Raw genomic sequence first — 13,037 nt, forward strand, 5'->3', positions numbered from 1 at the left:
GGAAATATAGGGAAACATCTCTTGGAGAGGGCACACACACTGGGTATTTATACCATTTTAGCACGGAATCCAAGTTAATGTATAAACGTAGTCAAAGTAATGGCGAGTAAAAGTGATTTTGATGTGTGTCAGGTCACTAATATTTGTTTTTTGGGAAACGAAAGCTTATTCTTGAGAAGGTTTTACAGAAAAGTGTTCATACAAAGAGTTTAAAGAAAAGAACTGTAACTTGTACTAATGAAATTGAACACATTTCATAGAACTCTTGATCCTATCAAAGCAGACTGCAAAATATGGTAATGTTTGATGTTATAGTCCACGAATGACAGTGTAATTATGTGATAATTCTGGGGGACTTTTAAAAATGAGTCTTGGTTAAATATTAACATAGATATTTATGAGGGAGTAGTTACTGAGAAACAAAACAGAAACTTGGGAACAGTTGAGGTAACAATAATATGATTTAGCAGGACAAAACAAAAACAAAATATAGAAATTGTGGAACAAGCCTATTGGATTGTCTCATGAAGTGAGTGCAAGGTATGCAAACAGTTGAAACAAGTAGTGTTAATGTCCGTTTTTGCTCATACGATTTTTTGGGTAGGTGCAGAAAACCTTGTTTATGCAGATGTTAAGGAACAAGTTTGTGTCTATTCCATTGCAGATTTGGTCCAATATTTGCCTAATATTGGACCTTGGTGATTAAGAGTTTCCAATCCAAAGACATTATTTAACTTGAGCATGTGTGTTTATTCATTTCAGTTTAAGATGAGAAGCACACAATGGCAACACCGTATTAAAGCAGATTTTTCAGCACCTTCAGCAGATACTGTAGTTATTGATAGAAGACTGTTGTGTTTCAGTTAAAGATAAGACACGGATTGGATTTATCACTCTTTATTCGCTCTGTCTTTCTATGTTTGAAGAGCCTCAAGACTGAAGTGACTAACGAGGTAATCAAAAGCTCAACATACTGTATATTTAATAGAACCAAACAATATTGGCAACGTTTACAGGGACTAGTAAACTCCAGCTACACAGAACTCCACAAAGTAACATATAAACTTCATCTTCAACAACACTTTTTCAGATCATCCTAAATTACTAAAACAAACTGATAAAATTGGGATGCATGTCAATGCTAGGGTGTTGTCCATCCAAAATACATCCAGGGTATATTGCCAGTTCATTAATACACTGAATTAACGTAGTATGAGACAAAGGTGACAGCCAACTTACACCTACAGTCTTATTCACATCACAATTGTATTGCATGGCCAGCCCTTTGTATAATGTTGATAAACTCACGTATTCTGTTGACATCTTGAGAGTTTTTGATGAGCTGGATAACTTTAATCTGGCCAGTACACAGCTAACTGTTCTTGAAGGCCGTAAAGGATGATGTGTGGGCCCTAACAGTCAACTCTTGGCCTTGCTTGCCTCTGCAGTTTTGTGACAATACTTTCAAGGCCTTTACTTAACACCAGCACTATTGTCTTTTTATACGATGGCCAAGGGCTAAATGTTCAAGATAGAGTGAAAGTATGAGCACACTGTTCAAACGTATGTGTAAAGCCAAAGTTCTTTGTGCGTTGTGTAGTTGATGCATCACTCAAATTCCTTTGGGTTAATTGTCAGATAAAGAGCATTTAGATGCATTTCTGTTGTGTCTATAAAATAACTTTCTGGTGTTTATCTTAAAAACTGTCTTCATTATCTTACTAATTTGCTAGCATAAGAAAGACTACCAGCTGTCTAAAGACTCTGTGCAATTGAGCAAATCGTTTATACCAGTTAATTAAAAAAAAAGTTAATAGGCCAAATCTAAAAATGCATTTCAATTCATAAAATGTTGCCAAGCATGCTAAGCGCATGTGGGAATCAATGATCTGGAAATGCCTGCCCACCTTTTTGTCTTCATCGCACTGTGTTAGGATTTTAATATAAAACAATAGTATTGTATCTATAATCTCTGAAGTAATGTTTTGCCTTCATACAAGTCAATGTGATTAATTTAGCATCTTCCAAAACCACCGTGAAAACTGTGAATCAAAAATATCACAAGGGTTACATCACTTTGTATTAAGCAGTTGTAAACCAGATGATAAGAATCACCAGGACAATACCACTAGGCAGACTCAGGTAGATTACAGGAGTTAATACAGCCGCGCACAAATTACCTTTAAGGCTGAATACACTGGCGGACTGAAGATGAACCAGCAGAAGTCTAAGCAGTCTAAGTCTAACTGTTTACTAACATTTCAGTTTCTATGGCCCATCTATTACAACAGTGAAAAAGGGGGTCGGAGGGATGCTGTCTGGAATTGTCTTTTAACTTTGATGATGTTTGCAGCCAAGCAGGCCTGTTAATGGCCTGCTTGGCTTAGTGAAGAGAACATGTTGACATTTGCTATGTGTTCAGAGTCCAGGGCCTTGCTTTAGCCATTATGCTAATTCAACCATTATATATCTGGGGGTATTAATGGGACTGACACAAGTGATGTTACAGGTAAAGGGCTGTGAAATGGTCTGTAAACAGAGGGAATTGATTCCAAGGCTGAAGCAATTGTCACCAGCCAGCACTGGGCTGAACAGCTAGCTTCCTCCTCCTTTTTTTGCCTCCCACCATTCCTACTCCTCCTCCCTGTCCCCCCCCCCCCTGGCCAGCCTGTCAAATAGTCTCTGACAGCGTTCACCAGAGGCTGTCAGGGGCCATCAAAAAGGTACCCAAACACAGCGTGAAATGCCGTCTGCTTACAAAAATGAGACTAGATCAGGATCAATACAGTTTACCCCTCTTGCCCAACACCAGAGCACATCCATCCAACAACACCATCACAAACAAAGCTCAGAATCAGCTGCACAGCTGGCTAGCCCGCTCCCTGTCATACAGAGGCTGGACTTATTTTACAAAAGCATTACTTTTGAAAGACTCAAAGCTGATTCACAGATGTATTGTGAGTTTGACTGCAGACAGCGCTGGCTTGTGTGGATGGGTATATGGATGGGATATCTTTGACTAAGAAAATAACCCTTATTTAGTTTGAAGTGACTAGACAGCCCTCAGTCATAGAAAGGCCCAATCAGTTTGGACACTACTGTGCATTCATAATGATGCATTTTGGTGTCATTATAGAAAACAATCAGAAGAGAATATTATGTGTTATAGCCTTCTGTAATATACAAAAATAAGAACAATAATTATGTAATAATATGAATCAGTGGAGAACGATCATAAACAAGGAGGCAAAATATGACAATGACTACCACCACATAAACAGCAGTGCTTATACAGTTCTTATACAAACACATTCCTATATATTGTTATGTATTGTTACTAGGGCTGCAACTAGATTATTTTAATGTTCGATTAATCTGCACGTTGTTTTCTCGATTAGTCGTTTAGTCTATAAAGAGTTTGAAAATAGTGAAACATACTCATCACATCTTCAAAATTGCTTGTTTTGCAATTGTCCTATACTATAGAATGTTTGGCATTTTATCTTGAAAAATGACTTCACTTATTTAATGATTATCAAAATAGACATTTACATTTCTATATCTTGTTGAGAGTATTTATAGAATACCTGCTCTTGTGACTTAAATAAATAAATCTGGACTATAGTTTCAGATTTCAAGATAAAGTATAATGAGACATCCAATAATGGTGCTGAAGTCTTTATGAGCTGATATGTGCTCATACATTATTAAAAAATGAAATACTTTGACAAAATTAAAATATTGTTATATGCCTCATAAATACTCTAGGAACCCAGTCAGGTTCCTGTCATCACTGAGGCAGCCTAACAGCTATCTTGTAACAACAGGGGGAGATGACCATTGCCTATCATGTTCATTTAGCTGTGGATGTGCTCACAGAGCAGAGAGCAGGCTATAAAACTGGGCCTGCACTGCCACACAGTAATTGAATTACTCTACCATCCAGCCTTGTATTCATTTATTGTTCTGAAATCTGCGAGTAATAGTAAAACAGGTTTTCGATCCCATCCTTTCGGTCAGTGTACTAAAAAAGGTCCTACAGAGTATATCTCTTTAAAATAAGTGTGCGTGTGGGGTTATATCTGTCAATCTAGGTGCCTCAGTTAACATGGATATCAAATAACAGCCTGCTAACCAGAACTGTCAAAAGCATGAGGCCAATAATTACATGCCTCTATACGGGGGGTCGGGGAGGAGGCGCTGCATAATAAATCTGCTGTATTCCTCTAGAGAAAATTCAGCTTCTACACTTTTTTTTCTTGATAGGGTTTGAATACGAAACCCAGGCTAATAAAAGATTGGCCTGTCATAATGAATCAAGAGGGCCAGTGTCAGGTAGGTAGTGTGAGTCTATCCTCTCACATATCCATCTCTGGAACAAGCCCCGGTGTGTCTACATGGCTGGAGAAAAGAGACCAGTCGACACCCTATTTGGCTCTCTCCACTGAAATTAACTTTAGGCCCAGGAGAGAAAGAGAGACAGTGTTTGGAGCAGCATGGCTTCATTTTCTCCCGCAGTGAGCACCGAGGCCCCAGAGGGACACCAAGACGGATTTGCATGCCACTTGCTATTCTCTGCTACCTGCCGCAAATTTATTATTGTGGCAAGTGAGCTTCCCCAACAGCAACTTGGAGGACTTCTCAAACCTAAATGGTATCTGCGGGCGGTCAGGAGACACGTAGAAATCACACGCTCGCTGTTTCTCTCTCTCACACACACAAAGAGGAGGGGAAAAGCTGCATCAAAAAAGTAATCATGGAGATCAGAATACAGCTGTCAACAGTGCCAAACAAAAAGTGATGCCTCTGATGAAGTGTTAGACTGTTTCAGAAACAAAGAAATGGTGATCAACTTTTCAGCCAAAGTTTGTTGGCTCTGATAAAGCTACACAGTGGGGTCATCACTGTGGCTCAGCAGGCTAAAACATGTTACATACAGTATTTGTAAGATTATGTTTCACCTCAACCTGCGTCATATTTCATCCTCCTCTATCTACCAGTTTTCCTGTCCCTTTATATTCAATCAATCAATCAATCAACATTTATTTATATAGCACTTTACAGTAACCAAAAGGTATCCAAAGTGCTTCACATCAGAAACCAAGACTAAAACACACATCATATAACATATCACACAATAAAAAGAATGACACATAGAAACAATAAAATCAGAAAAGGTTACATATAAATAGGAGAGGGAAATTGTCACACCACTACTATGTATTAAAAGCCTTTCTAAACAGATAAGTTTTGAGTTTAGACCTAAAAAGCGCTACATCTGTAGTCGTCCGAATTTCAGGGGGTAACTTGTTCCAGAGTGTCGGGGCAGCGACTGCAAAAGTCTGATCACCCCACCGTTTGTACTTTGACCTTGGGACTTCTAAAACCAGCTGATTTGAGGATCGCAAGGACCGGTTGTGCTCACGCAGGGTTAAGATCTCGGACAGATACTCCGGGGCCAGGGTATTTAAGGCCTTGAAAACAAACAATAAAATCTTAAAATCGATTCTATAACGCACAGGGAGCCAATATAGGGTGTAGAGAACGGGAGTGATGTTCGTGATGTATTAGATTATAAATTAAATTATATTGTTCAAATCAGCTGGTCAAATCGATACAAATGTAGAAATTCTACTCAAGTGGGCTGCCATTAGGTCAGTATTGTACAGAATTAGAACTAATTTAGGGCTACAACGTTTATTTTCATAACCGATTAATCTGCAAGATTAATTTGGCTATTTTGTCTATAAAAAACCAGTCCAAAACCCGAGAATATATTTAGTATACTATCAAATAGAGAACAGCAGAAAATCCTCACAATAAAAAAAAGATACAACCAAAAAATGTTTGGCACTTTTGGTTGAAAAATGACTACCCAATTATCAAAAAAGTAGCTGATCAACTTTCTGTTGACCAACTAATTGATTCTTTGGCCTTTCAGCTCTAAAAGAATTGCTTTTGAATAGCCTGTCAACGGTTTTTTGATTTCAGCCCAATGTTAAAATATTACAAACCCTGGCTAAAAAGCACAAGTTACGGCCTGAAACAAAATTCCCTGGCTGGACATAATATCTGACATGTGGCTGTCAATCACTGTGGACTGTAGAGATGAAATACTTGTTAGAGGGTCATGAAAGAGTGGGATAGAGAGATATGGTAGAGGCAGGGTCAGTGATATCCATTGCCTTTCCTTTGTCCCCTACAAATGAGTATCATTCACCTGATTATCTATTATCATGTTATTGGACGTAAATTTAACAAGCTGTTGAGAGCGCTGGAAAATCAATACCTTTTAAATGCTGTTTATGTGTGATTAACGGTTAATATCCTCACAAATTATTTAATATAATAAGGTCATTTGTCTTTCACATGAGCCCGGTACCCTGCAAAGAATAATAGAATAATAAATGAGGACACTAGTGAAGAGGAGATTTCTGATGCTTTCCCCAGCTCCGTTTTATTACCCATATCCTCTTTACAGCTACAAAGCTGCACTATGGTTATTTTATGCAAGTCATAAAATTAGGCTGAGATGGAATTAGCAGACTCGGGGCTCTTTATAGGTCAAGCCGGTAGTTTATGAGCCCACGACTCCCTGGCACTATTGTCAGGAGGCTAGTTAGAGGGGTCTTTAAGCATGATTTAATATGTCCATGCCTTGGAAAATAGTTAAATAGCTAATTAAATGGAGGAGTTAATTTACATATTAATTGACCTTCCAGTAATATTTATATTGATACCTACATGAGGAGCCCTTGTCTTCATTGCCTTTCATCATAGTTAGTCTGAGCAAATATGGTGTAACTTTTTTTGTTTAAACTCAAGTTTCTTTTTATTGTCGCTGGAGAGGGGCTGTGTATTCCTGGCCATGTCAGGCGCACAGCTGGCTGGGGTTTTGTGTGTTGAGGACTCCTTTTGTTGTTGGATAATGGAGGAAGCACCATAAACAGCGATGGAAAGTGGCCCGGGGGGCTTTGCGGGTAGGGTGGCTGGGGCTTTTGGAGTGTGTGTTTGTGTGTGTGTATCTGTGTGTGTGGAAGGGGGGGGTTGACAAAGGAGCTTGAGGAGGTGGAGGAGGGCGCCTGTGTCAAAGCTGCTCTTAATTATATCTCTAATCACCAATCAGCTTGCCAACAGAACAGGACCCCGGGGCTCGACATTAGCCCAACCTGTACAGAATTAGCACAACATTTCACCTGCAAAGCTTTCCAACACACACACTCATACAAACAGACACACACACTGCTCAGCCAGGTTGCCTCCTCAGAGAAAGCATGACATAAATCTGTTTGTTTGTTACCATCCACACTGGGTATAATGCTCCATAAGGGATCTGTGCCACATTCTCTATGATAATAATCTATCGTATTAAATGTGGCTCCTGCATGTTGCATTGTCATGTTGATGACCGCATAGCCATCGAGGGGTAATGATGACACGGATCAACGATGATAGATTGGAAGCACATTGTTTGTGTTCAACGGGGGGCGCGTACGTTCTGTGCGGCGTGTTGTTAGCATGGTAAGTGTGTCTTACAGCCCATTATCAGGTTGATCATTTGTCACTAGCCTGTCTTCACTTTGTCTCCCACATTCTTTTTGGATAATGGCGCTTCAAATGGATCTGCATATGAGGCCTGCATTCAACAATAGCTGTCCTGAATGGGTCTTTTCAGGCCGTGTAAACTAGAAACGTGGCAACAAATAACTAACAGGAGGGTTTTTTGGAAAAGAGCGAGTACAGACAGAGTTAGCATTAAGATGAGTTCAGGCAATAGTTTCCTGAAAGAGGTTTGAGTAACTGAAAGTTACTTCTTATCTTAAAATGTTTCCATCCTAAACTTTATCATATTTGTTTTCAAACCAAATATACTTAACACAACATCCAGAATCTAAGCCTAACACTTCAGGTGTGAGAAAATGATCCCGTGCATGGTAGCTATCTTCTATTATCCGTCTCCCCATGGCCTCCTCTCCTGCTGGTTTTTACAATATGGCTGCCAGCCTGAACCCCCTGATCCAGCTACAGACCAGCAGCTGCCCAGCAGCTCCATGCAGCCATCAGCAACACCTCAGGGCCATCAGCACTCATCACTCACTGGAGCTAAGTAGCCTGTCAAAGGGTGCTGTGGCTGCAAATTGAATATTGTTATGATCCATAGATTTTTCTCATCAATGCACCATGCCCGCTCATGTTGTTCACGTGTTGATGCAAGACTGAACAGCTTGTGAGAAAAAACTTTTTAAGCATCTACCAGTGGAGTTTTTTGTCTTAATTTCATGCTATTTCAGCGCATAGCAGTGATCGAAAAGTGCTCTTGCTACTTAATTAACAACGTATTTAATATGACAACTGAACAATAACTTAATTAATTGATTAGTCAATCACCAGAAAATGAATCTGCAACTATTTTCATAATCATTTAATCGTTAAAATTTTATCTAAGCACAAATACCATACATACTTTCATCTCTTCGAAATGTAAAGACTTGCGGCTTTTCTTTGTCTTACGTTACTGAAAACGGAATATTTTGGGGTTCTGGACGGTTGGTGAGAAAAAGTAAGACATTTTTAGACAATTATGCAATAATCCAGAAAATAATGGGCAGATTAATCAATAATAAAAGTAATCATTAGTTGTAGCCCTATTTAATATTTAAAAAATCATATTGCATAAATGCATATTTCTACTGTTATTGGCTGGCAGAAGCAGAAGAGTAAACTGACCAACAGCTGGTCACCTGTAATTCCTCTTCTGCTCTGTGTCGTTTGTGTGGCGATTAGAGGCTAAGTGGCTCTGTCCTCAGGATTCCAAGCTCTGCAGCAGTAGCCCTGATATCACCGCAGATGCTGGCTGTTAGCTATTCAGTGGCTAACAGTTAGGTAGTCCCAGGGCCAGATAGCATTAGAGGAGTTGGAGTCAGCTGTGCAGTAACAATAATCTAGCCTCTCCACCCCAGCCTGAGCCTCAGCCAGTGTCCAACATTTCAAACTGAATAAGTCTATAAAATGGACACCTGCCACGGGATCCGCATGCATCACTAGTGCCAGAGTGGCGAGCACAATCGCCCAGCAGTCACGGGCAGTTGCCCGCTGATATATCAGATGCGATCCCGGTGAAAGGGTTCAGTGCCCCAGCCAAATGTTAAAGTTATTTGTTCTTGTCATTAAACTAAACTTTATTGTGACCCTCTCTCGCTGTTATTGCACTAGTAGCGATTCTCCCGGTTTGGACTTTATCATTGAGACTGTCTATGAATCTCTGGGGCTTTGCCACTGCACTTCACTGAGCTATAATTCCTTGTTGCCCTTACAGTCTAGAGGGCCAGAGAGAGGGAAGGACCAAGGGAGAAGGGAGAAGGGAGAAGGGAGGTGCAAAAAATGGATATAACAAGAGCCAGTATTTTTTACTTTCCCATCCTGATTTACAATTTAATAAACACTGCCACAACATGCACATGCATACTACCCATTTCTACATGATAATGGTCTGTACATGCCATCTGTTTTTTTAAATAGCTTCTTGGCGAAGAGTTGAAAGTTTGGAGATTGGACCTTTACAATACTTGCTACTTACTTTTTAATTACGAAGATATATTTACTAAGACATACATTGTTTAGGTAGCACAGGGATAAGTTAAAATGAGATGGTTCAAAGGGGCTCTAGTACGATGTAGAAAGAACATAAACTTCTCTGAGTCTATTTTAAAGGATCTTGAAAGAAACTCTCTTGGTCAACGCTTTTGCTTCTAATTGAATTAGGATACATTTTTTTTATTTCATTTTCGATGGATTTCAAAACTCATACCTGTTTATGCGTCATAATTGGATATTATTTACTCTTTGGTCGTGTGTGACAGGTGTCATAGCCTTTTTATGTTGTCTGCATTGTATTCATTGTTTTATCAATGAGTTGTTGTTTTTTGCCTAGTTATATGAAAGAAAATAAAACCTTTCCATTTTTGGGATGATCTGTCAGAGTTCAGGGAGCACGTACCATATCTTTTGATACAAAGACATGTCTATTTTTCTGTTTAATTCTAGGTAGCTTTTCTGTTCTCTGTGTGCACACAGCTAGGATACAACCCATTACTCAGTAAGCACACAGAGAGCCATTATTATTCTTTTTATTATGGAACTTTACATCAAAGTTTTGGTTTTACCGTTTAAAGCTGATGGTGAGAAATGGAAAGTATGGATCGTCTTACTGTTGTAATGAAAAGGGTTGTGATCCATGGGTGTTTGCTTTGCCTCAGTGTGCTTTATCGTCGACGATGAGGGTATCCCTCACTAGCTTTACATCATTTTCAGAATGTTTCATTACTCACCTATTTTTCCTAAGGTTTCCACCTTCGCTGACCCCACATCTGCTACTTAGGAAAGACATTTAAACTGATATTAGAAAGAAATATCTTGCAAAAAGTGTTTGTGGATCATTAAGAGGCTGCAACTGTTACAAAAACATTAGCATTTGTGAGGTACACCGCAGACAAAAGGTGGCTGTTTTTACAGCCTGTGTATTTTCCAAAGGTTCTTGAAAAAGACAATGCGGTCATAGAAAATATAAACTGCAGATAAACGACGTGACATAAAACTGCAGCCCATGTCCTGTCAAGCTTGGGTGGCTTCCAAGCTCAAACTGCCTTAATTTTCACCTCTTGTGAATTGCACTAACATCCTCTTTCTCCTCTGGCATGAAAAAAACGATATTTTGCTGTGCTTTAATGAGATGGTGTTATGCCTGGATTATGCCATTTTACATCTTCATACATAAATGTGTTGAGAATATGACACTATTCATGGCAGCACAAGAGGTCTGTATTCAGGTCCAATGTTGTCTTTCATCTAAATTTCTTATAAAATGATCTGACATAGCTTGATGGCACACAACATACACTATAAAAGACAATTTAGTCCACTGCTGCTCAGGGTATTTCTTGCCCTGGTAACCTTGAAAACTACCAACTTGTTTCCAAAATTCCCTTTTTCCCAATGAGGTAAAAAGGGCAAGTTTTCGCTTTTTAAGATGGCGGTACATAACCCGTCCATGGAACATAAACGTGTCTGCCGGTTGGGGAAGATGGATGGAGGCCCACATGCGTGCCTTAATAAAAAGGTCTTTAAACCCTCGTCCAGATCTTCTTCCCAAGGAAGCATGATATTAAAGACAGGCAGGGAACTGGGCTTGGTAAACGTAATGGATCGGCAGGAAAGTTTAAAAGCACCAAGGGGGTAGGCCATTATGCAAAACAGGACTCGCACAAGTAATCTGCGCCCTGTCTCTCAGCTGCCAAAGACAAAGAACACATGCAGAGGCCCTGATTGCTTCTTAAGAAGCTCCCCGCACCGCCATGATGGATTTTGGTATTTTGACTGTTAATATGTTTGAATGAAAATTATTTATACATTTTGGAGAGGTTGAGCGCCTCTCCCTGTGATTACTGCCTCTGAAAATGAGAGCGGAGGAGCAGGAAATTTCCATGTCACAAAGGCCTGATGTATACTCAGATTATGGGCTGATTGCAGCTCAGATGAGCACCGCGTAGAATCGTTTGCCCGCGCCTGTGACAACTCCCCGTCTCTGACAAGGCCTCTTAGTTTTTCCGGTTATTGATGCATTCCGCATAAATGCAATCCATTGATGGTGTCTGCTGCCGGAATATAGGTATGGAGGGAAGGCGGCTGGTTGTGTGTGTGTGTGTGTGTGTGTGTGTGTGTGTGTGTGTGTGTGTGTGTGTGTGTGTGTGGAGTGGAATCTGGGTATTTAATACACTCAGAGGCAGGGAGGCGAGCAGCAAGGAGAGCATCCTGAATGTTTTTTATCCACCGCCGTACAGAGGAGCTGATCAAAAGTGAATCGTGTTCGAGGGGAATCTGCATGTGTGATGATGATACCTGGGTAGACATTTATCAGACCCTCTGTGCTCGTTTAATGGGGACAAGAAGGATAGCAGGATGTGGAGGAGAGGAGCCAAGACGACAAGAGGGATTGGTGATGAGAGGACACGAAGGAGGTCGTTGAAGGTGGGGAGGTGTGTAATAGGAAACAATATGGATTTTCCACGCATACATAGATGCAAAGTTGTACTACTGTACTACTGACTCACATACATAACACACATAAAGGCTTAATATCGGTGCTGTAATGTAACTAAGTCCATTTACTCAGGTGCAGTGCGTAAGTACAAATCTGAGGTAATTATACATTACTTTAAGTATTTTCATATTATGATGTGTCATGCTCCAATATAAATCGCAAGGAAATATTGAACATTTTACTCAACTTTATTTACCTTATTTACAATTCAAAACATATGATGAGCTAATAGCTTAAACTACCTAACAGTATATAACATAGTTGCTCCACCTGCACCAACTACACAGTAAAATTCAACGTACACATGAATGCATCAGCAGATGAATATTTGTCTGCATTGAGTACTTCTATTTTCGATACTTTAAGTACATTTTGCTAATAATACTTACATACTTAAGTAATATTTGCAATGCAGTACTTTTACTTGCAATTAAGTATTCTTACACTGTATTCTTACATTGTTAGTTTTGCTTGAGTAAAGGATCCAAATATTTCCTCCATTACTGTTCAAAGTACACTTAACTTAAAGTCATTCTAACCTTAACCGTACAACAAAACCTTCAACTTAAACCGAAAATAAATGGCTAACCTGGTCAAGAATGCAAGGTGACTCCCATTATGTGATAATCTGAACATATGTTTGTCCCTACATGATGAATACATACTGTATATCTCACATACACACACATAAACTAAACTGTGCTCCGAAAATTCATAGAGGGCGCAGAGACAACAAATTGGAATCACACCACTAATCATGTAGCTCCACTGATAAGCTGATGCAGAGCTATGACCAGAAATCCCTGGAACGTCAGTAAGCTCTAATATAATAATATTAAACTATACGCTGTCTGAATACTAAAAAACTTTCATCAACTGAAAATTTTAAATGTTTTAACTGAGTATGTTTTGTTACTCTTAAACTCTTATAAACATAAGT

This window comes from Sander vitreus, chromosome 9 (genome assembly GCF_031162955.1).
Source record: "Sander vitreus isolate 19-12246 chromosome 9, sanVit1, whole genome shotgun sequence".
Lineage (NCBI taxonomy): Eukaryota > Metazoa > Chordata > Actinopteri > Perciformes > Percidae > Sander > Sander vitreus.